Below are 23,798 nucleotides of genomic sequence, written 5' to 3'. Positions count from 1 at the left end.
ACAAAACGCTCTCTTCCCCTTTAGCCGCCTTCAGTAAAGAAGACAAGCACCCTTCAAATAGCAGCGATCTAGTTAGAAGTAAAATTATTTTATTTCAAACAAATACACAGCAAAAACAAACTAAATCAGTTATTAATTTGTGGTTAAAATACAAATTTATGCACAGGGATTTATTTATGTAGGGCAGCCTACAAAGCTATTTCAGCATTGTCAATGGTACTTCACTTATCTTGCTCTGGTTAAGAAATTATGCATGTGTGAGCAACAGATCCCCAGTGTTTGTCTCAAACTGAATGTGACAGAGTATTAAAGGTGAGGATCGCCCATGGTCAATTTGGAGCAGGTAGTGGTAAATGACTGCACGACACTGTGAGGCACTGTCCTCTGACACAAGCCCTGAAGGAGGCCTGGGAAAATACAGCAGCAGAGACGTCAGGGGGCAATGTTGTACAAATAAAATGGAAGCAATGGCCCATCCACCGCTACCAAGCTGCTAGTTTGCTTATTAGAAAGGGTGTGGGAGGTCAAGCCAATCGCAGCATGACTGAGACACTTTCCCATGATTAGCAGATTCTTAGCAGACAGGAGCAAATAGTTCACAGAGCTGTGCTTTCACAGGGTTTTCCTTTGCTCTGGACTGAGCTGAGTGTTCCCAGCCTCCAGCAGGTGTGCTGGCTGGTGCAGAGATGACTCAAGCGATGCTTCTCTTTGGGCAGCAGCGCTCCACTGGTATCCAATGACACCAACACACTGGACCGGTTTATGCTACAGAGGGGACGTTTAAATGCAGACCCAGTCCACAGGGCCTGTAGCTGGAGCTCTCGTCTGATGACAGCGCCTCTTTTGTGTGAGCTTTCCGTCTCTCTCATGTTTAAGCCTGCTGAGGTGCATCACACAGAAGTCTACACGGTGCAGGAGAGCAAAGGCTGTCCATTACTCAATGCCATAAAGCAACTCTGGAATCAAATGATAAGAGCAAGGAGGTGTACATTCAAGGAATTTTAAACAGAGCAATCATCACTTCAGCCATTGATTTACAGTAGAGATAATAAACTCCACAAAAGCCTTTTTGTATCTGTCCTAATCCTAATTGCACAAATTCAGAAAAATATAAATAAAAAAAACTAAAAGAGACCTCATTAGTGGCCATTGCTCATCCAAGCTGAGTCAGCTATATCCAGAACCCTCACTGCATTTCCAGCAAGCAAATGAACAATGCTGCTACAGCTCGATGAGGCAAACCACCGGTCATCAACGTTTTTACGTGAGCCTGGGAGGAAGTTGTGACTTGTAAGTTGTGTTTCAGTAATCGCCTTTTATTTAGACTCTGGGTTTAGAACCTGCACATTATTGCATCATTGAATGCATTTCCCGTAAGGGACATTGGAAAGAGGTTTCAAATTCTGCTTTGTTTGTGCTCCTTGCAATTTATCCACAATGAATCCTGAGCAGTGTAAAACATGAACAACGAAGAATCAGAAGTTGTTTATCGGTCATTGCATTGATTTGATTGCTCAAATATACCCGATTTAAACAGCTCCTCGAATCAATTACACCCAGTATGATAATAAGTGTTGGTTGCTGAAATGTGAGAATGCGGTTGGGCTGCCTTGTGGGAGTGAGAACATCTGCAAGGCTCTCTGTTGAAAGCTTTGTGTGAGTGTAATAAAGGGTGAGAGAGATAACGCCATGGGGAGGACAGTGTGTGGAGAGACTAGTGTCAGTGCATGTGGGGCGTGAATGGAAAAGAGGAGATATGTCTTCATAATAAAGTGTTGAAAATCCATTCAGCGCTGTCCATCCCTTCCATTTTTATTTATTTTTTTATCAGAGGACCGGGGCCCTCTCTCGCCGTTTCTCCATCTCGCTTTCTGACACCTACCGTGTGGCGGGGCTGATAAGTAAGATGCTGAGTAGGCGATTTTAGAACATTCTTGTGGATCGTTCGATCATTTCCCGTGTGTGCGTGCGAGAGGGAGATTTGTGGGGGGACCCATTGAATGCTAATGTATGATTTTTACCTTGCTGAATAAAAGGCTCCAAAAGACAAATCTGTAGCCGTGGATCCAAAGCGGGAATTTAAAATGGCAGCATTAAGCAAATATGGCACCATTTTTCATCTTGGAAGCTGCACTTCCATCGCATCTCAATGTCTAAACCAGGGCGTCCGGGTGTTGTAATATATCCACACTGCAGTAGATCAGACACCTCTGAATATCATAGGGTGCTTTTGTCTCTGAGTACTTTGCAGAATTCAATCAAAATACAACAAACCTAACACCAAACCTACTTTAAAAGCATTATAACTATTTATTCTCTCATGCGTAAAGTCCTTTAAAAGTACATGCATGTCTCTAATAAAGAACTTGTGAATCTTATTTCATAATTACTTGAAATCGTTTTCACGCGGAACTGAATCTGCCTTAATGACAACAGTAGCAGAAATTTAATACTGACAAACTGCCTTGAATCTCGCAGATATCTGACCCGCTCACCAAGGTCAGCATCAGCCCCTGTGTATTGGATCGGCGCATCCCTAAACAATACACTCCGAGGGCCCAGACGTCCTCCCCTCAACCCTCTCCCTGCGACGCCTTGGCGGCCGGCAGCCTCGTCAACCGGGACGGATCATCCTGTGAAAGCACTGGATCCTGTGTGATCCAGTGCTCTGATGTTAAGCAGGAAAGAAAATGTAGACGTGGAGAGAGAGAGAGAGAGGGGGGGGGGGGGGCAGAGTAGATGAAGCCAAGAGATCGATACAGTACAATTATTGTACACACACTGTAATTGATGAACACGTGGCTTGGGAGGACTTCCTCTCCTCTCTCTTAATCTTACAGGCCAATTTCAGCCTGATCGAACTTGCTCAATAAGGCCTATTAGGTTAAAGTGCTTTTATTTACCTGCGATGCAGCTTGCCACATGTATTGGAAGACCTTTGCGTCTCAACTTTTAGGCAGCGGCAGTAGCTGCAAAGTGCCTTAAAGTCCTTGACTATCAGGGGAGTTCCACCGTGCCTTCTCCTTTTCTGTTTCCACTACAATAAAGCCCATTCAGCGCTTTCAGATTAACATTAGACTCCGCCGCTGTGCATAATCCTTGAAATACCAGCCCTCGCGACGTCTCGTCATGCTTCGCCCGCACGAAATGTAATACAGGAGCAAAAATAGTCTTCGGATTATTTGGCATCGACTCCGGCAGGAATAGTTTAATTAAAGCCAATTGATGGTGGTGCTTAAGTATTTTAAGTCCCGGCATAACTGAGTCTGATATAAGAATAGGGCTGGAGCGGCCATAAAGGTGATGTGTGTGTGCTGTGAGTGTGCTGGAGCTCCAAACTACCTTTACTCTAGCTTTGCCAGCCTCCCTGCGGCGGCCATAAATCCAGCCTATGATTGGAGAAGGGGAGGTAATGAGGGGCCTAGTGCACCGGGAGGCCACACACGTACTACTAACACACACACACACACACACACACACACACACACACACACACACACACACACACACACACACACACACACACACACACACACACACACACCTCCGTAAATAACACAGCCGCTGACCCTGACAGCGATCTGATCATCTTGGCCTGCCACGTTCACCTCCCTCCACTAAATCTATCTAATTAACTCCACAGCTGAAGCCCAGCGAGTCTCTCCTGGAGTCAGTCGGAGGGTTTTTTCTTTTTGCAGCGTAATAGTTTCTGACAGGACCCAAAATTAAGCGAACAGAGTGAAAATCACTTCTCTGGCTTTTCTCTACAGTATTAATTGTTGTTTTTATGTGTGTTCGATGTGTGGAATTGATGGCCACGGAAAACCATTTGGTTAGAGGACAAATAGCTTGTAAGTTGATTTTCCTTGACAGCGTGTCAATTAACCAAACGTGTTCCTGGACAAAGCCTGACGTTGCGCCGCCTCTGCTTGTTTTCTGAGCGCCTACTATTGACGTAACAGGCAAACTGAGAGGACAATTGGAAAAACAGCACAGAATAATGATAAGTGAATTAGCAAATTGCCTCCGTGCCCTTTCACAGGCCTGAAAAGTGCCTTTCGTGGTCGTTACTTTGACTCCCACCAAACCAAGCTCAACCTCCGCTGACCTTTTGCCGTGGAGCTTCTCAGTAATTGAATTGAGGACCCGGATAAAGTTAATTGGCTGTTTGAAAGCTGCTGATAATTAATCAGAAAGAACAAAAGCCACTACATGGCCACCTAATTATGGGTGAGCACTTGGCAGGCGTGACACACCAGCAGACTCCTCACTCCCGAGCTTTCGCTTTCATCTGCCGCATGTTTGTGTTTGTGCCGCGTGCATGATGCTCTGCCTCATTACATGCCCAACAATAGGCTTTGATTACAGCACGCACAACGTTCACGTGACATATATAAAGCACGTGGAAACGCTCGTTGAAATCAATAGTGCATTGATTTTATATATCTTCATTCTATAGGCAGAATAATCACACAAACAGAACTTACTGGACAATCAGACTTGAAGTGTAACAGAAATATAAATGTTCCCATCACAAATTCCACTCAGTCGACAAAAAAAAGGTTTCATATGTTCACAAATATTTAATGTCCTGTATTTTTTCAGCTTTGCACGTTGCATAAGTGAAGCCCAGATACAAGTCATTGCATTTGAACAAACAATCAAATTCCAGTAACAACAATTATTATCTGCAGGCTGAAGTGGTTCAGCGCTTTTAAAATCAAATTACTAATCCCCAAATATAAATATTGAATGTTCCTCCTGAGTCCTTAGTTGGATTAATAGTTACACTGAGGCAAAAGAGCAGACATCGCTACTTGGTTTGTAGTTTGAGGTATTGAGGTTGAGAAGTATGAGCTGGTAGAATGTTTGCCATCTTAATCAGTAATTTAACCTGTCTTTGCCTTTAATATATTGAAGATGAAAATCATGTTTTAGATGTCTCTTAGTGAGATAAATAACAGAATTTCATTTCATTCAAACTCTCTGTTCTTTCTTTGCACCTGTTTGTTCCTTAATCAATTAATTAATCACTTTACCATCAAAGATTGTGGGCCGATGTGTGATGTTGTCGCCGGCGTATAGTTAATTATTTGATTAAGTAGATCTTTCAAATCTCCCAGATGAGAGCAGACAAAGTCATCTTATAAGTGAATCTTCCCAGTTGTTTTCTCTCTATCCATATTTTCTGCTCAGCCCGTGTGTGTGCGCGTTTGTTTGTGTGTGTGTTTGTGTGCGCCTGTGGCATCAACCTTTTATTAAGGGATGTAATATCCAACATACCATAGGACCAATATTCCTCCGGCTTTCTCACCCTCCGTACCCCAATTTTCTTTTTCTCGCACACACACACACACACACACACACACACACACACACACACACACACACACACACACACACACACACACACACACACACACACTTGGCAGGAGCTCCATCTTAAAGAAACGAGGGGAGCTGGGGAGCAATTAGATTCAGCCGGAGACTTTTTTAATGTGAAATTCTCTCCAATGTAGCTCTGCCTTCCTCTGGAGAAATCTCAAAGTCAAATATAGGATCTTTGATCGGTTACTGCCATATGGCTGGACCAACATGCGTGTGTGTGAGTGTGATTGATTCAACAATGACTGCAAGGTTAAGTAATGCAAAACTAATTCAAATGGCACCTTCCCTTGAAACACACTGAACCCAAAAAGTCAGTCAAATGAGCTGGTACAGTTAGAAACAAGTGGCCGAGGCCTAAAATGCTTGGAGACCTCTGAGATTCTGATTTTGACCACATTTAGCTACTTTGTCACTCCACAAATGTTAATTTCTAGCATAAATTAAAAGGGTCATATCATGCTTCTCATGGCGTGATGATATATATGCATTAGTCAAGCAGGATGTGTAAAGAGAGGCCCAGGCCTTGTCCATCATTTGAACACAGTAGACAGGTCTAAATACTTCAGTACCCATGAGCCTCAGGCTGCCACAGCTATGTAAAGGAAGTCAGTCAAATGTGCAAATCAGACAGACACAGAACACAAGATACTTGCTGATCTAATTCAAACTGTCCATCGTCCCCTCGGTTCCGCTTTGTTTCTCTGGCATCTAATCGCTGCAGCGCTTCTAAAAGTTCCCCTCGCCCACGTTGGCGGGCACACACACACACACACACACACACACACACACACACACACACACACACACACACACACACACACACACACACACACACACACACACACACACACACACACACACACACACACACACATCGGCCTGTTGAGCTGTGCTTGTATTGAAACCAGATGATTCGTTGAGGCGCCAACCCCTTAGCTTCACCCCTGCTCCTAGTGATCACACTTTGGACTTAGATGTTGCTGCCAATCACTCCGTCTAATAGGCAGCCAACTGTAGCAGCATGTTCTGAGGACGCTCGCACTCGGTTTAATAAAAGCATAGAGACAACAGGATTAATTATCCTCCTGCTCTTGCGGCTAATTGTGGCGAATTCTCGTATCTGTCACAGAGTCAATTTTGCCTTATTTATTTCTAGGAGTGTCAGGAACTTCAAACAATATGAAAGAAGCGAGGAAATTGAATTATTTAAAAAAAAAAGCACCATGTATTCAAAATTTGAATTATTGCTGCCTTGTTCTGTGCCCGATTTAGCTTTAGAAAAAAATACCTGCCAGGATAAAACCGAAGAAAATATATATAAAAGTTTGCGAAGTCAAAATAAAGACATGCTATTCTATGGTGTAATATTACTTAAAAATCATTTCCAAACATTTCTTACAGCAGGACTTTACTAATTACTGTCATTCCAAACTATTTCCATCACATATCTGATAATGAACCAAGTGCTAGTGTTACATTGTGTCCTCTCACAATGAAAATCATTTTGTCCTTTCAGTCACGGCCCAGAGCTCATGACCGTAGGTGAGAGCGGGAACGCGGATCGGCCGCTAAATTGAGAGCGCCACATTTGGGGTCGGATCCTTCTTCACCCCATCGATCCTCCTGAATCCGAGATTCAATTATCCTCCGTGGCACTGACTCGGTCTTCCTGCCGTTTTCCGTTTCTCTTTGGATGTGTTGTTGAGAAAACACAAGCATCCTAATCCCTAACAAGGGAAGTTGAGATCAACTTTTTACAGCAGCCACCTTTGTTTGTGTGTGTGTGTCTGTGTGTGTGTGTGTGTGTGTGTGTGTGTGTCTGTGTGTCTGTGTGTGTCTGTGTGTGTGTGCAGGTGTGTCTATTCCTCTGCCCTCTCCCCATCCCCTGGCAGCCCAGTGGCAGCATTAGTGAGACTGTCAGACCTATACTGCATAGCTGTGGCCCGGATAAGCCGGCACAGGAAGAGGTCTCACCTCTAGTTAGTCTCAGCAGGACACAATCAAGCAGTGAGGTGACAGAGAACAACTGCTGCCGCGGTTCTGCACTGAGTGAAAGGATCCAATCGCTCCGCATGGCGCTGGTTCTGGCCCCTGCACACGCCAGGTGGGGGGAGCTGAGGCTCAAAGTGTGTGTTTACTGATATATTCTGCTAAGAAACACATTCGTTTGAAATTCTATGACCTGTAAAAGCCGAAAGTGTGCTTTTCATCCTTCACCTCATTTTTTTGCGCGACATCCAAATGGTCCCTGAAAGACGGAAGGTTCCTACTCTCAGCTATGGTCACGGTGTACCACTTAAACCTTCCAACCCTGCCTGTAACATTTCATGCCCCAGCACCTCGACTGTATTGCTTTTTAGCTGACTCCTATTTGAATAAACTTTCTTTTGTTTGTTCTACAAGTCCCATATGCGTTTTCCTTGTTAAAGGTCCCAGCACATGCAAAATATATAGTACATTTTATGACTCTCTGGTTAATGTTAACACACTCTGAGTGTGTTAGAAATACACATGCTACATATTTTACATTCTACTACTTTAACCAATCCCATCTAAGAACAACAGGCCACTCACAGAACCACCTGCAGAACCCGACAAACATAGAACACCAGAACAGTATTTCCGACACGCACAATTGGACAGAGTGGAGCTGAGCTTAGCCGTCTATCGTAGACAGTAATGTGCTCCAGCATCAGAGCGCTAAGTGGCTACTGCCGTGTTAAGGTTCTGTGTGGGTTCAGGTCCTCTACAGTGTCATCCTCTCCACCTGGAACCGCAAGGTCCATTCACCGCCCGCCCAGTGTTGTTTTGGCTGTTAACGAGCTTAGCGCGTCATTAGCGCCCCGTTAGCTGCTAGCTTTAGCCAGAAAACAACAAGCTGGATGCTGTGACCTGTGACCCCTGTGACGTTGGCGTTCTTCTACCAGGGGTTGAAAATACACACTTTGCAGTGTGTACGATCGACAAAAAAGCATTTGCAGAAACCTATATGATAATTATAAACTCTTCCATCAGTTGATTTTGTGGCCTTTTCTTTTATTTGCGTTTGTGTCAAGCATGAGTGCTCTCGTTTTTCAAGACACTTACGCTCACTCACTCGCAGCATCAAACGGTCCATGATACAAAGAATGTTTGAACAGCAGGACAAACTACACCACTGGGACAAAGAAATAAAAAAAATAAAATAAAAAAACAAAGGCGGGCAACTAGCCTCCAGAAACTTCCGAGCTGTGAGTCGCAGTGAAACAAATAACCTGAAGCTATTTCTCCAGAACCTCCATTGTTATTATCCCAGCGTCTTCAAAGAAACAGACAGGCGTGTGTGTGTGTGTGTGTGTGTGTGTGTGTGTGTGTGTGTGTGTGTGTGTGTGTGTGTGTGTGTGTTTGGGGGGGCTACAGTAAATCAGCAGACACACTCTTTACCTTTCTACCTTTCGTGCACTGCAATAAACTGTCAAATGCCTCCATGCATGAAAGCTGGGTGTAAACACAGTTTCTTTCTCTGCTCTCGTACTTAAAGGACACCAACCGTCACCCAGAGGGAGGCGATCGGCCTTCGTCATCGCAGAGCTCGTTCTGGACGCCAAACGACTGGACAGCTCAGACATAACCGAGACACAAATTAGTCTTTGGCGTGACATGTATTCATGGATTTACTGCACATATGCATGGTTTTATGGAGTGGGTTGCTTTAATTCATAGCATGTAAATACAAAATAGCAATAAACATATAGTAGCCAAACACGTTTGATTAAAAGGTTTAGTTTAACTATTAAACACTGTAATTTTTCAAGGACACTGACCAGTGGTTTCAACCCAGATCACCTACGTATCCCATTCTCCTCCTTGTCCTCTGTTCCACTGTCTGGAGCGACCCCAGTCTTCTCATCTGTCTCTTTCTCATTTTATAATCCCACTGCCTGACCCTTCACCTCTCCTCCATCTTCTTATATCCCTTCCTTCGTTCCGGCTGACCCCTCAGGGACCCCCCCCCCCCCCCTCCTCTACATTGTTTTCCCCTCTGCTGCTATCATCATCTCATTTCCCTAAGTCTCTTCCCGTTCCCTTTGTTTCTCAGAGCGTCCCCGCTGTGATCCGTGTGACATTTCACCAGTCACGCCTGTCACGTTACGCAGAGGGGGGGCATCAGCCCTGCGCACACAGCCCAGCAAGTGCATGCTCATACAAATGGAGAGGCGGGCTCCTGCTAATGTACGGTCTATTATTTGAATACGCAGCGTTGTGCAGCCGCTTGGTGTGAGTATGTGTGTGAGCGGTTTATTGGAAACGCACGAGTAGGGGGATAAAAAAAAAAAGACGAGACAGAAAGAAGCGAAATTGAAAGCGAATCTAATTACATGACGGACTTAGCCTGTGGAACTCAGACTGAATAGGGCACCCTGTCCTGATATTGCTCCACATAGCTTTCATAATATCCCCCTCCCGCCTCTGCTGCCCATCATATTTTTTCCAACAGCGTGTGTGTGTGTGTGTGTGTGTGTGTGTGTGTGTGTGTGTGTGTGTGTGTGTGTGTGTGTGTGTGTGTGTGTGACCACTCTGAGTCCTCCAGGACTGTCAATTCTGGGACACGCTTCGTGCTCCGGTCCCCACCTTTCCCTTGGCTGTCTGCCTGGGGTGTATTAGCCCCCTGATATATTGACCCACTGAATAAGATCAGGCTTGTGTTGTGGTCTTGTGTGTCTCCTTTGGAGTCCTCGGGGGGATAACTAGCGGTTACTCGCGCGCTGCTGCTGCTGCTGCTGCTGCTGCTGCTGCCGCCGCCCGGCCGGATTTTCCGTTTTTCAGCCGCTGGATAACAAGGTTGGCTCTCGGCTGGAGGAAGTCTCAGCTTTCCGCTCTGTCTGGCTAAACAGACAGCACCTCAGCTACAGCAGACTCTGTGGGCGTTCAGCCGCGCTGCGCAGCCTCTCCAGAGAGTCTTGGCTGATGGTCTGGTGGGTGTGCTCACCACAAAAGGCCTACACATGAATATACATGTGTGGATTCCTGGACTATGGGTAGGTCTAGATTGCAGTTATTACAGCACCGCAGCCTGAGGGCAGCAGGTACTTTGAAATGTTAAATACTTTCTTATATAAGGACATTTTACATTCCACTAGCAAACTTTTATTCCTCGACAGATGGATTATTTCTTAAAAAAAATTTGATTTATGTGCAAATATCAGACAGCTTCCCAGTTTGATCTTGTTCCTACCTGTCCCCTGGTGCAAAGCATCCAAACATCTGGTACATTGAGAAATTGGGACGCCGAGTGTCGAATCTTTACTCTGGCACTTAACTGGGTCAATCCAGAGCACTTGCAGAATCCTAATTTATATATCAAAAGCAATCGCTTCTTGCGGAATTCAACGTGAGCAGGCAATTCTGGTCGCGCGACAACAAGCCAGCTGCCACTACAAACAGCGCGGGCGAATCCAGAGCCGCCGCCGCACACGCAGACGTTTGACAGACGCGATTTTAACACCGTTTCATCCTCCAATCCGCGCATCCGCCATCAGATCACATATCTCCGTGACATATTTTGCTGTTTTTCTCCTATGGAACTGGGGCACTTTCTTTTATAAGCAGACTTGCAGATTGGATGTAAACCCAACAAGACCTCGCCGGGCGAATGCAGCGGGACGCGAAATATCAAGGTGATTGATCTGTGTCGTGAATGCGGGTCATTTCTGTGGGAACCTGTTGTTTCCAGTGTATTTCAGAGCCGCGGCTTCTTGTCACTCACGGCTTGTCAGCCTGCGGTGTTTTGGGTTTTTTTTCATTTATCTTTAGTCTCTCTTTTCTCAGCAAGAGATGACATTTTCCAAACAGGCGGGTTTTAATAAAACATTTTGTATCTGCCACAGAAAGGGGGCCACTGAGCCTGGAAAACAGCTAACCTTGTTTCTGTGACAGGCGAGCAGAGCTCTGCTGGATGTGACAGGGCCGATTGCAGGAAGGAAAGCGGAGGAAAGGAGGAAAGCTCTTAATATACATGCAGCGCGTCCGTGCAGGTTTTCCTATTCCCAGATTTTACTGTCTGCGTGTCTGGTGGCCTCCTCCAGGCCGTCCCCGCTTTTACCTCCATCCCATCTTCTCATTTCGCGCCCAGCCTTCCCGCGCGCCGCTAAAGTCACCTCTGCCGCTCTGAGATGAACACCGCTGTCCCCGATGCCTGCGTAACAAAAACAAGAAAACAAACTGCCCATCGCGTACCCTGATCTTGGCTCGGCAGTAATCGCCCAGGCTGATAGCCAATCAAAAGCACATCGCACACTCGCGGCAAGAAATAAATTAGGGGTCCCGTGTATTTCTACAGAAAACCAATAGCTATCCAGTGAATGTGGCACGACTCCTGTTCACACTAGAAAGAAGCCCTGAAAACCGTCGCTGTCACAATAGATTTTCTTCTAAGAGTCGAAAAAAATAACTCAAAAATGTTTTTCTTTATAACTGAAAGGACAACACGTAATAGATTCTGAGACTTTCAATACCTTTTCCTCGACTCACTGAAGGAGCTGTGGAACACCAGCAGGTGGTTACCACATGAAATGAATCATCAGCATTGAACATCATACCATTTATTTCACTGATCCATTATTGTTCGCAGGGAAACATACCATTAAATAGATTCTGTAGCTCACAGCTTCATCTGCAGCATCTCCTCATCTCTTGCTCTATTTTCCTTTTTGTGTCCCACGTGAACAGTGTCATTCTAATGTGACCCCTACGCCCAGTCGCTCATTCACAGCCCTCCATGATGCCGTTTGTCGCCTTCTGTTGTCACCTGCTGCCAGTGGCCAACTGATCGCAATCAGCCACCTGCGTGTTGGGCTGAGCAGCCTGATGCCATCATCTGCAGGATGCTGGTAATCCCATCGAGCACCAGCCACATTCACGCTCAGCTAGCTCAGCTTAACACACACCTGTAGTGTTGCGCACATACCATGAGCTCATTAGCCCACTAATCAGCTCAAAACTCAAAAATAAATAAATAAATAATCAACTTAATGTGGCTAATTTATAGTCAGAACGCAAAGGATGTCAGCATCTAACGCTTGCCTGGACTTTGCCACAGGGTTTCGATGGCAAGAATGCCAACGGATGTGCAGAAATCGGGAGGATCTCATGTCAGTTGTCATTGTAACTAGACAGAAAGGTCAGGAAACACATCGGTATCAAGCTTTCCCTGATGGAACCACCGATCAGAGTAGAGGCAGCCTCCCTCATGCCGCCGCTCACGTATTTCTCCACGACAGGACAGGCGATGAAAGATTAGCGAGCGATTTGATTAGCCTTTATATTCATGTACCCGAGGTGAGACAGGTTTTTATTTCAGCAAATGACCAACTTGACTAGGACGGTACGTCTGCAGCTTTCGGTGACCGGCTGGATCAGATACGGTCACGTTTGGAACAAATGAGAGAAATGTCAAGTCTGGATTTAGAATAGCAATGAGACTCTGAGTGGAGGCTATCTCATCCCAGATGAACCCAAAAGGACACAGGCAGCGATCACACCGGATACGTCAGCGCTGGAAACCTTTATTTAACTTACCCTGTGCTACTTCACATCCATTTGATGGTTAACACACAGTCGAAGTCAAAAGATTTTATTTGAATCACTGATAGATCTTTAGGTTTTCTCATCTGTCCAGGGAAGCAGCAGTGCATGTGTACAGCGTGTATTAGTTGTGAGTAATTCGGTCCTTTACCCCCTGACTAGGAAGAAGAGAAAAGGTGCGACTCTTCCACTTCTGATGAGCGTATAGGAAGTGAGTGATCGCTGATGGATTACATCACTCGTGCGCGGGGCGCCGGCGCAGATCAAAGCCGGGCGGCTGCTGGTGGGTTTCAAAGAGCAGCCGTCATCTCGTTACGTCTGCGGCTTTCATGTGAGCCGTTGATGAAACAGTCCGTCTTGCCCCCGTCTTCCCAATATTCGCGAGGTACATTAATTAATTTAGCCCCTGAACTACATTTTAGGGATTCAGAGGATGTTCTCGCTGTCACGAGGCATAATGCTACAGCGAGGGCCCATCGCTGGCTACAGTGGTTTTAGCCACCGACTCAAAAAAAAACGAAGACCTCCCACAATGATCCTATGAATTTGAAATATTCATTTGTGAAAATTAATCGTAATGTAGCTGTAAAAACTGATACTGTAATGACTGGAACATTAAAGAAACCTCAATAAAATACATAAATATATTCACAACTACTGTATATGCTTGTCTTCATCTTCTCTTCACTGACTCACTGACCAAATAGACTCAATCTCACGAGTAAATGTGTTTCTTTACATCTGATTGTGAATCATAAATATTTGTGTGGGCAACATAATTACATTCTCCAAACGGTCAGGGGTCAGTTTATCACCAGACCTTAGTGTAGCACATTACACACATTAATGTAACACATTCAGTATTAGATGGATTTGGATTGAATCTTATTTTTCCAGCAGTAACATATCACTTTAAAGCCACAGACAGGACCACGGTGCACCAAAAATACATGAGCTCTTAACCTTCACAGCGCTGGGAACTGTAAACATGCACCGGTCGACTGCTGTTCGTGTGAGTCGTGCTTCAGTAAGTGCTTTAGCTACGCAATTAGATTTTCAGCGACCACATAAATGTTGCCAACTTTATGATTATTAAAACAACACCCTGACATTTAGACGCTTCGGAGTTGTCGAGGGCCTTCACCTTACAAACAAGTGTTTCCAAGATTCCGAAAAGCATTAAAACTAACACAAACACAACTAAATGTTAAAAGAATGAAAAATAAGCAGTGACGTTGAAGTGGATGTTTATCTTAATAGAGGTTTGCTTGAAATGTACACGCCAGCTGCTGAATGGGTTGTTACTGCCTTGCTCCTATTGATCCACTTGCTCCCGCGCCTTGTTCTCTGGCCTCCTGCAGTGTTTCTGCTCTTGTTTTACCTGGAGCGGCTAACTAGCAACCCAACAGCTGAACTGCTTACAGAGGCACATTCTGCCTGGGCTTCGGATCGACGGGGAGAGGGATCAATCGGGGCCGCGGCAGCCCCTCGCTGCCTCGTCGGGGCCTCATGGCTAATTTGGTCTCAGCGCTAAAGATACTGAAGCGTCCCCTGGCTCTGGCTCCAGCGCCTCCTGACCCTGTTACTGTGGTGACGCTTAGTGGCTATTTCATTCCCGCACCAGCGCTGCCTATTTCCCCTCCACTGTTTCAGTGCAGCCTGGTTGGATCGTGACCCCAGCGTGCCACTGAATACCAATGAGGAATAAAGGAGGGATCGTGGACACATGGCCAAGGACGTTACCTGTACATTAAAAGTCAGAGTATTAAATACATAAAAACAAGATTAGAGGAATCTGTAACTTCCTCTAAGTGATGATTTGTTCATGACGGGTAATTTTCTTGTAATTTCGGGGGGTGATGCTTTTCCTAACTCAGTGATTCTGAGTTTTATCTGACACAGTGACATTAGATATTTCACTTGTTTGTTAAAAATTGGATAAAAACACAAATCGGCCTTTGCTTCAGTCAAATAAACCTTTCAATACCCACTGTTTAGAACAGTACATATCCTAATGGTTCTCATTGTTAAGTGTTCTTATTAAATTAAGTATAGAGCTGCTTTGCTGGCGACACTGCTGGTAAATTACTCCAAATTAGGAATTGTCACCAGGACGATGACCTTAAACACACCTCCAGCATCACCTTATGTGAATCCAGTTCCAGAGGCAGTTTGGGATAAATTGGACCAGAGAGTAAAGAAAGACAAACATTCACACACCGATGTGTAAGGTTTTGGTTTTGTTTCCAGTCTTATGTTGAAAGGTCTGAGTTTTATCCATGTTGTCATGTTCTTGTTCCGGTCTCTTATTTTGATGGACTTCCTGTGCATGTCTCATATCAGCTGTTTTCTCCGTCATTACTGGTCCTCATTATACACACCTGTCTGTAATCAGTAATCTACCCCAGAATATAGCCTCCACCTCTTACACACTCTAGTTGCCAGATTGTCGAGTCTCAGTACCACATTCCAGCGTTACTAGTACAGCTTCCTTGTTTCCTGATCGCGTCCATTATTGACCGCCGATTCCTGCCTATTCCTCGCCTGTACCTTCGCCTGGATTTTTGTGGTAACATTCTGACTGACTGACCTTGAGATTTGTCTAGCCCTAGTCTGTAAAACGCTGTTTGTTAACCAGACACCTCGTCCGCACTGTGCATGTGGGTCCGACACCTGCTGAAGCCTGACACGATGGCAGATCTGACTCAGGCCCAAAAACACTTCAACCACAACAGGAATCCCCCTCACAAGCACACCTGAACCCTCTAAAGTCTGAGCAGGTTCAGGTTATGTCACCAGGTTGTTCAGTTTCTCACGGTCCGCTTCGAGTTGCATCTCGACTCATTTATCCGCTGCCTCCACTCGATACAAGGCAAAAATGCAGAACATCCCATTCCGCCCTGTATTAATATGACGCCTACAGTGAGCGTTTCTTTTGTTTGGTACATGCATCCAAGGCCCAGGCGTACTTCCTCACTTCCTCATCCGTCTCCGAGCCGGTCCGTCCGCACGACTCGCAGCTCCGCCTGACCTTGTGAAAGGAATGACAGAAAAGCGCTGCCGAGTGTTGATGAGAAGACGGCGGGCGTTTGACGACAGCGTATTAATGATGTGACAAGGCATTAATTCAAAGTGAAATCCCCTCACGCGCACACACACACACACACACACACACACACACACACACACACACACACACACACACACACACACACACACACAGAGTGACACTCCTGGGAATGAAAAATCTTGATTAGTTGTGGGGAAGGAGGGAAAACGTCAGAGTCGTTTACTGTGAAGTTATGACACTTTTATGAGGCTTTTATGCTGACTTTTATATGAAAACGGGCAGAAACAGCGCAGAGACGATAGCAGCGACAGGGACGTCAGGCTTTACACCTAATTCCTTTACACGGCACGGAAAAGGGCCCAAGCCCAGCTCACTGGTTTGTTTCCTAAAGAGCCGTGTCTGCTGGAACATATCTCCCAACAATTAGTGATCCTGTCCTCGATGCAATGACCTTGAAGCGAGGACTCATCGCTGTATTTTTGTAAGTTTCATCGCGGCAACTGTCAGCATGCGCGTGTGAGGAACGCCCACGTGCCCTTGCCTGTTGTGATGCCTTCAAAAAGTCCAGAAGCAAAGAAAAGGAAAAGGTAAAAAGAAAAACAAGAAATTCTTTGTGCTTTGGCTTTTTTTCCCCGTGCAAATAGTTGGAAGCTCCCACGCTTTTGTCCTGTGACCATTTGGAGCCTGTCAATCAATAGCCTCCAATTACGAATATAATACACTCAATTGACTCTACGGGCGGCGGGCTAGATTGCACCGTGGAAAGCTATTAAAGGGGTGCTGCGTGGCGTGCAAAGAGGCGAGCCCTGAGAGTTTGGTGTGCGTGTGTGTGTATTTTGGTGTTTGTGAGCGGGAGGAGCGATGAGGGGGGTGAGGGGTTTGCAGACAGGGATGAATAGAAGACGCTGTCAGCAACTAATAGCTTTGGGATGTAGTGCTGGGCTGTGTGTACAGCAATCTCACTCTGTCTTAAGGAGGAAGGAGGAGATGGTGCTGATGAGACAAGGTGGATTTCTGCACATGGGATGGTTGGGGGATTTTGAGGTTGCCATCTGTGTGTAAGGCTTGTCATGATCATGCGTGCGTGTGTGTGTGTGTGTGTGTGTGTGTGTTTGTGTGTGTGTGTGTGTGGTGGTCCGGCGGGTGTGCGATGTAACAGAAATCCCATGATACCCACCCAGGCCAGCTCCGCCACCCGCGGCACCCGCCGCCACATGATAAAGTGACTTCTTCGAGATTGAGAGCCGCCTCTGCTGTGATACACCTCTGTCAAAAGACGACAGGCAGAAGAAAAAAAAAAAAAGAGAGGGACTGAGGCAAGATAGCGTTAGACAGGGAAGTGTGGGCGTAGAATAAAAAGGACTCTGGAGATAACTAAAGCATTTGAGAGACAGGTGCAATATAGAGGAAGAAGACGGGAGTATGGGGAGGGCGGGTGGAGTTAGAAATGAAGGAAGGGGATCTGAGGAAACGACAGAGAGTGAGAGGCAGAGATAGGGTATTGGACAGCTATTTATTCTCATAAATATCAGCCCAATCTGCAGGCAAGGCCTTGGAATTCTCTCAAAAGGAGAATCAGGGAGACGAGTGGCAATAAAGGAGGGAAAGCAGAGCGGCAGACAGAGGCAGGCAGCGCGAGGCTGAGATAATGAGCGGAGAGATGTTTGCCTGCATGAAAACATCTCGTCCTGATTAGACGTTCTCCACTGCTTTCACGGGCGCAGTCAGAGGAACCCAGCGAGGTACCGCACCCTGTAATTAGACCCCGACGAGTATTAGCGCCTGACAGATTCCGTCGCTCTTTGCTTTTATTGTTATATATTGTGCTCTGTCAAAAAAGCTTAAATTCAGTGTTGTCAATTTGCTCAACACTCCAAGAAATTTAAACTCCTTCACTTGAGGCAGGTTCCACTGGAGATTTGGGGTCCTCTAATGCTACAGAGGAACTCAAGAACCTGCAACTCTGAGGACCTTGCCTCTGCTCCTTTAATAGAAGGCCAGTCGCTGGGATTAAAGGAAGAAAGTATGCATAGTGAGGAGAGACCTTATCACTGTGTGACGTGAAGAGGGCTGGAGGGAGAATTCATAGCTCTACATCTAGTTTTACTGTGATGCTGTGTTGATTACTTATCTGGTAGATTGACCAACCAGGTACAATTACTGGATTGCAGTCATTATCATTGCCCTTAATGGAACTGCAGGGAGGCCGATCTCCTTCCTCCTTTAAAAGCAGACTATCATCCAACCATTCAATATTATACTATTTAGATCCTATGTACTTTAAATCTGATTTTGTCAGCAAATTGCCTTCATTCTCCAGAAACCTGTCTGCATTTTACCTGCACCAGAGATTATGTCAGTAAAAATTGGTGCCCTGGAGAAAACCAAGTTGCTTCCAGTCTCCAGGTGAGCATCATTAACCTTCATTTCATACTGCTGAGTCTTTTCTTCCTCCTCTGCAGGAACCAAGAACCGGATGAGCAAAATTCGAACTTTCTTTTCCCCGAGTATTGTAAGTGCCAAGACAGTACAACTGTCAGACTGTCTTCAGGGACATGCAAATGTTGAGTCAATTACAGTTTTGTGGCACTGATACAAGAATAAAAAGGTTGGGGCTAGATTGGAAAAGCCTGGACCACATTTCTATGTAGATTCCTTTCTCGCCTCATCGTGGGGATTTTCACGCTTCGCCGCTTCATCATCTGCGCGATCAAACAGGTTTAAACCAGCCTTTCCCACCAGATCGAGTTCATTTATTTGCTCCTCTCGGGCAAATACTGGTGTAATTTAAGGTCAGAGTTTGTGAACGCCCGCCTCAAATAACTGGAATCCCGACAGGCGCACACAGAAATGATCCAGAATGAGGCCCGAGCATGTGTTTGCATCTAATTCCGCTTCCTGTGACGGCAGAACGGCTCGTGCCTCTGTCACCACGTGCGCTCGCAGTCATCGCACTCGCGGAGAATGGACGCGCTGTTAGGTTTGCTGCTCAGAGAGACCCATTTTTTTTGTTTTTCGCCTTTGATCGAGGCTTGTTTACTCCCGAGAAACACTGTAGACCGAGGTGTCCAAAATCATAAGAGTAACATGCAGGAGTTCTGCTTCGGGGCTCAGAGCTTCCTTTTAATGTGTCACATTAGGAGCATCAAGTGCTCTGTCAGAGCCGAGTGCGAAAACATTCCAAACTCCAGCAGAAATGAATCTGCAGCTAATGCGCGCCCCCTCAAAAATACTTAACACGCTTTATGATCAATAAAACATCAGGCAGTCGTCAGAGCATCTTTGATCTGAGGCATTTCATCTGTGTTCTGAATATACAGCGCGAGCCGATATTCCTCTAAAAGCATTTGGGCTCTCATGGATCTAAATGCTCACGCTGGGTTGCGTGTACTTCTACTGTTATCTATGAAATGATATGATATGGGCTGCATAGCAAGAGTAAACCCTTCGTTAGGAGAACTGAACGAAAGTAGGGGGGGGAATGTGCCGGAGCAACGGGCAGTCGTATCTGAAGAAACAGGAGATAAGGAATAGAGGGAGAAACAAAGAGACAGGAGAGAAGGCAAAGATGAAACCTCTGGGGTCGCATCAACTTCATCACCCAGCTCCAAGTCTGAGACATTAAAAAGTGTCTGACCTCCAGCTTACAGAATTATACGTGATGCAACCAGGTTTTCCCTCCTGCTCTCTGCATCAAAAACATGCTAAGACGCACACATTTACACAGATTGAGCCGAAACAGGCGTGTCAGAGCAGCCACGCGTGTCAGGGAGCGGAGGACAAATCGACGTGGGCCCGTAGCCGCGCTCGCACTTGGGGAACATTACACTCCGATTGCGTAAGTCACACAGTATGGAGCGTAAATAGGCATTATGTGACGTGACACACATTTAGGCTTTTATCTTGGGTTGCGCGGCGCCGAGGAGAGGAGCGAGCGAACGCTGTGTGAAGTGGAAATGACGTCTTTACAGGTGGCTCCTGCTCTACTTAGGAGCTTTCGCTGCTTCGAGCTTCTTTGCCAACTTGTTAGATTGAACGCTTGTACACGTGTCTCTGCGGGGGGTACACAACTCGCTTCCTCTTGTCCTCGCTATCCGCCGTCCGACTTCCCCGACGTCCCTCCGCGGGATCGACCTCCGCCTTTCTTCCCTTCAACGCCGCCGCCTTGAAAGGCCTCGCGGGACGTCTGCCGTCAGCTCGAGGGAGGGGGGGGGGGCGTTGTCCCGACGCCCGCCTCCGTTTCCGCTCTCCTCCAGCTGATATAATTTGCCTGTTTTATCCCGAGGTGGTAGATTGAGGCCATGACGCAGTGTGCAGCTGATTTCCCTAGATGTGCTGAGGCTCCATGACATCTCGAAATATTCTCTCGCTGCTTCATGGATTTCCAAACTCAATCAGGAAAGCAGAGTGCGACCCCAGACTCTGTTTATATTCATTGGAAATCACTAGTCCACCAGAGTTATGGGAATAAAGACATTTACCTCACTCTTTACTTTGCATTGCTGGTATGAAAATATTGACTGATAAGGTATTATTGAAACGTCTACTTACATATAAGAGTCACAACCACATTTCACCAAATAATAAAAGATAAAAGATGCAAAAGCAGCAGAATTAAAGGGGCACTTATGAAAAAGTAGTGGCTTGTATCATGATTTGAGGAAGCTACTACTGGAAGAGTAAACTTGGGTCATATATAGGAGGAAAGACCTAAAGACTTGTACTCATAAGGCATTTAGAGCCTCCTGTATCCAACACAGCTACTTCGACATGAATTCTTTGTTTTTGTACAGTTGACACGTGCACCATGTGGATGTACAGTAGGCAGGGGTTCTTCAGACAGGTCCACTGGGGCTTTAGTGCTCAGGAGGCTGCATGACGTTCAACAGTGTCAACAGTCAGTGTTTTGTTCCCACGGCAACCGATGGGAACGGAGAGGTTAGCCCAGGGAGCACAGGAAGCGAGCGAGACACTGGGTACTTGCTTCTGTCTGTAATTTAGCGTTGGGCAACTCGGTGCGGTTCAAATGACAAACCCGAAGTCCAACTCGGTGAATGAGTTTCATTTGTCCATCCCCAGTTGTTCCATTAGGACGAGGAACAGCCCAAGATGTTTCTTTAATTAAGGAACGTTGGTGTCCAATCATCAGGTCTAAGATGAGTCATTAGCTCTGGCATCAGGCAGGGGAAATTAAATGATACTATACATTCACTTTATACTTGCAATTATTTTACCTCTGGATACACATTACATCAGGGTAAAATGTTAATATTGTAATGATTTAAAATACACTAATTAAAAAAGTAAGTAAAGTAAAGCTCTAATCTCAGAACAAAGCCATCTCTGCTAATTCTGCCCTTCCTCACATTCTGTGTGATGATGATGATCACATCTGCTCTTCAGTCTTGCAGCAGCTGAGAAAAACAGGTCAGTAGTTTGTGCTTCTGCTGCTTGAGGTGTTTGACACGCTGATGAATGGAGATAATAGGAAGACGGGGCTCTGACAGGTTGTCAGCTCTGATATCAACAGTTGCTTTTTGGGACATTTGAATCACGTTTGCAACACCTCACAGGCAGCAGCTCATTACTTCCTCTGTATAATGATGCATGTGAACATAAATTCTTGTCTGGGTTCATATACTTGATAACTGAAACTCGAACGGGCCTAAAAGCAAAGGTTTTGTCCCTATTGCATCAGATGCTTCACTCCTCCCTTAAAAACACACCAAGCACCGTTTACTCAATGAGCTTCGAAATGAGTGATGGGTCCTACAGTATGTGAGCCAAACTTAGAATAATATAGGTTAGTTTAGTAAAGGTAATATAATCTTTATAATAATCCACTCCAGGACTTGTCAAAGCATCATCACATCATTATCTCACAAAGTACATATAAAAGATGCTCAGGAACATTCACCTTCCTTCACCTTGAACAAATGAGCGGAACCCTACAGCGCTTTGGGTCTTAAGAATCGTAATTAAAACCCATGTCGGCTTTTTGCCTCAGAGATCGTTAGGCCCTAAATGCTTAAGTGCTCTCATGTCCATTCAAGGTTGGAGGTGATGGCCAGGAACAATTATTTAAAAAGAAAACACAACCTAATCGCAGCGGGAAGGGAAACGAGAGACAGGCGACACACAGTGATGTGCTTCCTAATGTCTAGCAGGTGCCGCGTTCTCATTATCGCACCCATAACAGCTGGGAGGAGCTGGAAACAGCCTCATCGTCACAATTACCCTGAAGATGGGGATCGTGTCTGTGTGTGTTTATCTACTGTATGTGGGCATTGTGTGCGCCTTGCATGTGAATAGGAGTAGGCACCATCCGGTGCGCGCGTGTGTGTGTGTGTGTGCACATCTGGCATGGAGGAGATGCAAATGCTTCATTATAGCTTTATTTCAATTCCCTTCAAAGACAAACAAACACATTATAGATTATAGATAAAGGAACTTAGGCCTGAAAAACAATCTTTTATTTTATGCTCCTTGCTTCCTTTTTCCATTTCTTCCACTTCCATCGCAGGAATGCGCGGGGCGTGTGCCGAATGCAGATGGGGTGGGGGAGCGGCCCGTTGCTCCGTCACTCCGTGTGGCCCTGTCACGCTGTGGCTGTGCAGAGTGACTCCGACATGTCCTCTGGCCCTGCCCATCAATTTCGGCTGGAAGCGGGTGCCAGGGAGTCGATCCGCCAAACACAACGCAATATCACACAAACAGGCAGGGCCGGACCAGGTGACCGTCACAGCATAAACAAACACGCTGGGATGAACCCGCACGAAGCCAGGAGGAATATAAAGAAACGCCGAGACAGTGGCGGCCTTATTGTCATTTCAGCTGGCAAATCACTGCAGGTGTAAGTTTGTTGTGTTGTTTACGCCCACTGAAATGACTTTTTAGCGCTAATTTAGAGAGCAGTCAGTTCTTATAGGAATAAATGGAGCGTCCTCTCCGAACGCTTCATCCGCTTCTTTTTAATACATCCGTACTTTTTAAAACACGTCACTTAGATAGATTCGGTCCTCGTTGGAACGCTCTCGGTTTTCTCCCCCAGTCATCTTTGCTCACTGGCTCCTCTCTTCCGCGGTTCGATATGTCTGAAAAACTGGAATGATGTATGCAGGGACGCTTGGCAATCGTCAAAGCATCAATCAAATGTTTTAATGCTGTGTGTTCTATTCATAGAGAGTCATTAATCACAGAAGGAGGGTGTCTCGCTGCAGCCTTAAAGGGCCTGTAGCTATGATGGAGGCGTAGAACTTTCCTTTTTTTTCTTCCCCTCCTCAAATGTAATAGTGAACTCCGTATCCGTGGAGAACGGGCTGGAAGGAACCATAGGCGTTAACGTTCAACGCGTCTGCGTGTCTGTAAATGTGAGAGCTAATGAATCTCACATGCAGATCTTCTCAAAGGCACCACTAGTGTTTTTGTGGAGACGACACACACACACACACACACACACACACACACACACACACACACACACACTGCAGCTGTGCATGTTTATCCAGCTGACAGCGGATCGATCGTCCACTTGTTAGATTATGATCGCATCGCTCACTGTGTTATTCACACCATTAGACAGACAGAAAATGGCCCCATTGTGAATACTGTGCCACAGCGGCGCCTGTGGGGCTTTAATGCTTGTCTGGATGGATTTTACTGGTATTAACATTTTCAAAGTCACTCGGCACATCATTCATACCACTTAGCAACACTAGAACGCTGGCACATTTGAGTCACCTTAAGCTGGACAGTTTATTGTATGAAGTTGTCTTAT

At 45.8% G+C, this 23,798-nt stretch overlaps 1 long non-coding RNA gene across 1 annotated transcript; it reads left to right on the top strand.

Annotated features, from left to right (window-relative positions):
* Positions 1 to 10,608: 10,608 nt before the first annotated feature.
* LOC114865594 (uncharacterized) lies at positions 10,609 to 13,605 on the top strand. The gene is made up of 3 exons (XR_003787543.3): positions 10,609 to 11,045; positions 12,097 to 12,257; positions 13,114 to 13,605. It is a non-coding gene; the product is annotated as an uncharacterized LOC114865594 (long non-coding RNA).
* The last annotated feature ends 10,193 nt before the right edge of the window (positions 13,606 to 23,798 follow it).

The sequence above is a fragment of the Betta splendens genome, chromosome 11, assembly GCF_900634795.4.
Source record: "Betta splendens chromosome 11, fBetSpl5.4, whole genome shotgun sequence".
Taxonomy (NCBI): Eukaryota; Metazoa; Chordata; class Actinopteri; order Anabantiformes; family Osphronemidae; genus Betta; species Betta splendens.
This window is presented reverse-complemented; position numbering and strand designations above follow the sequence as displayed.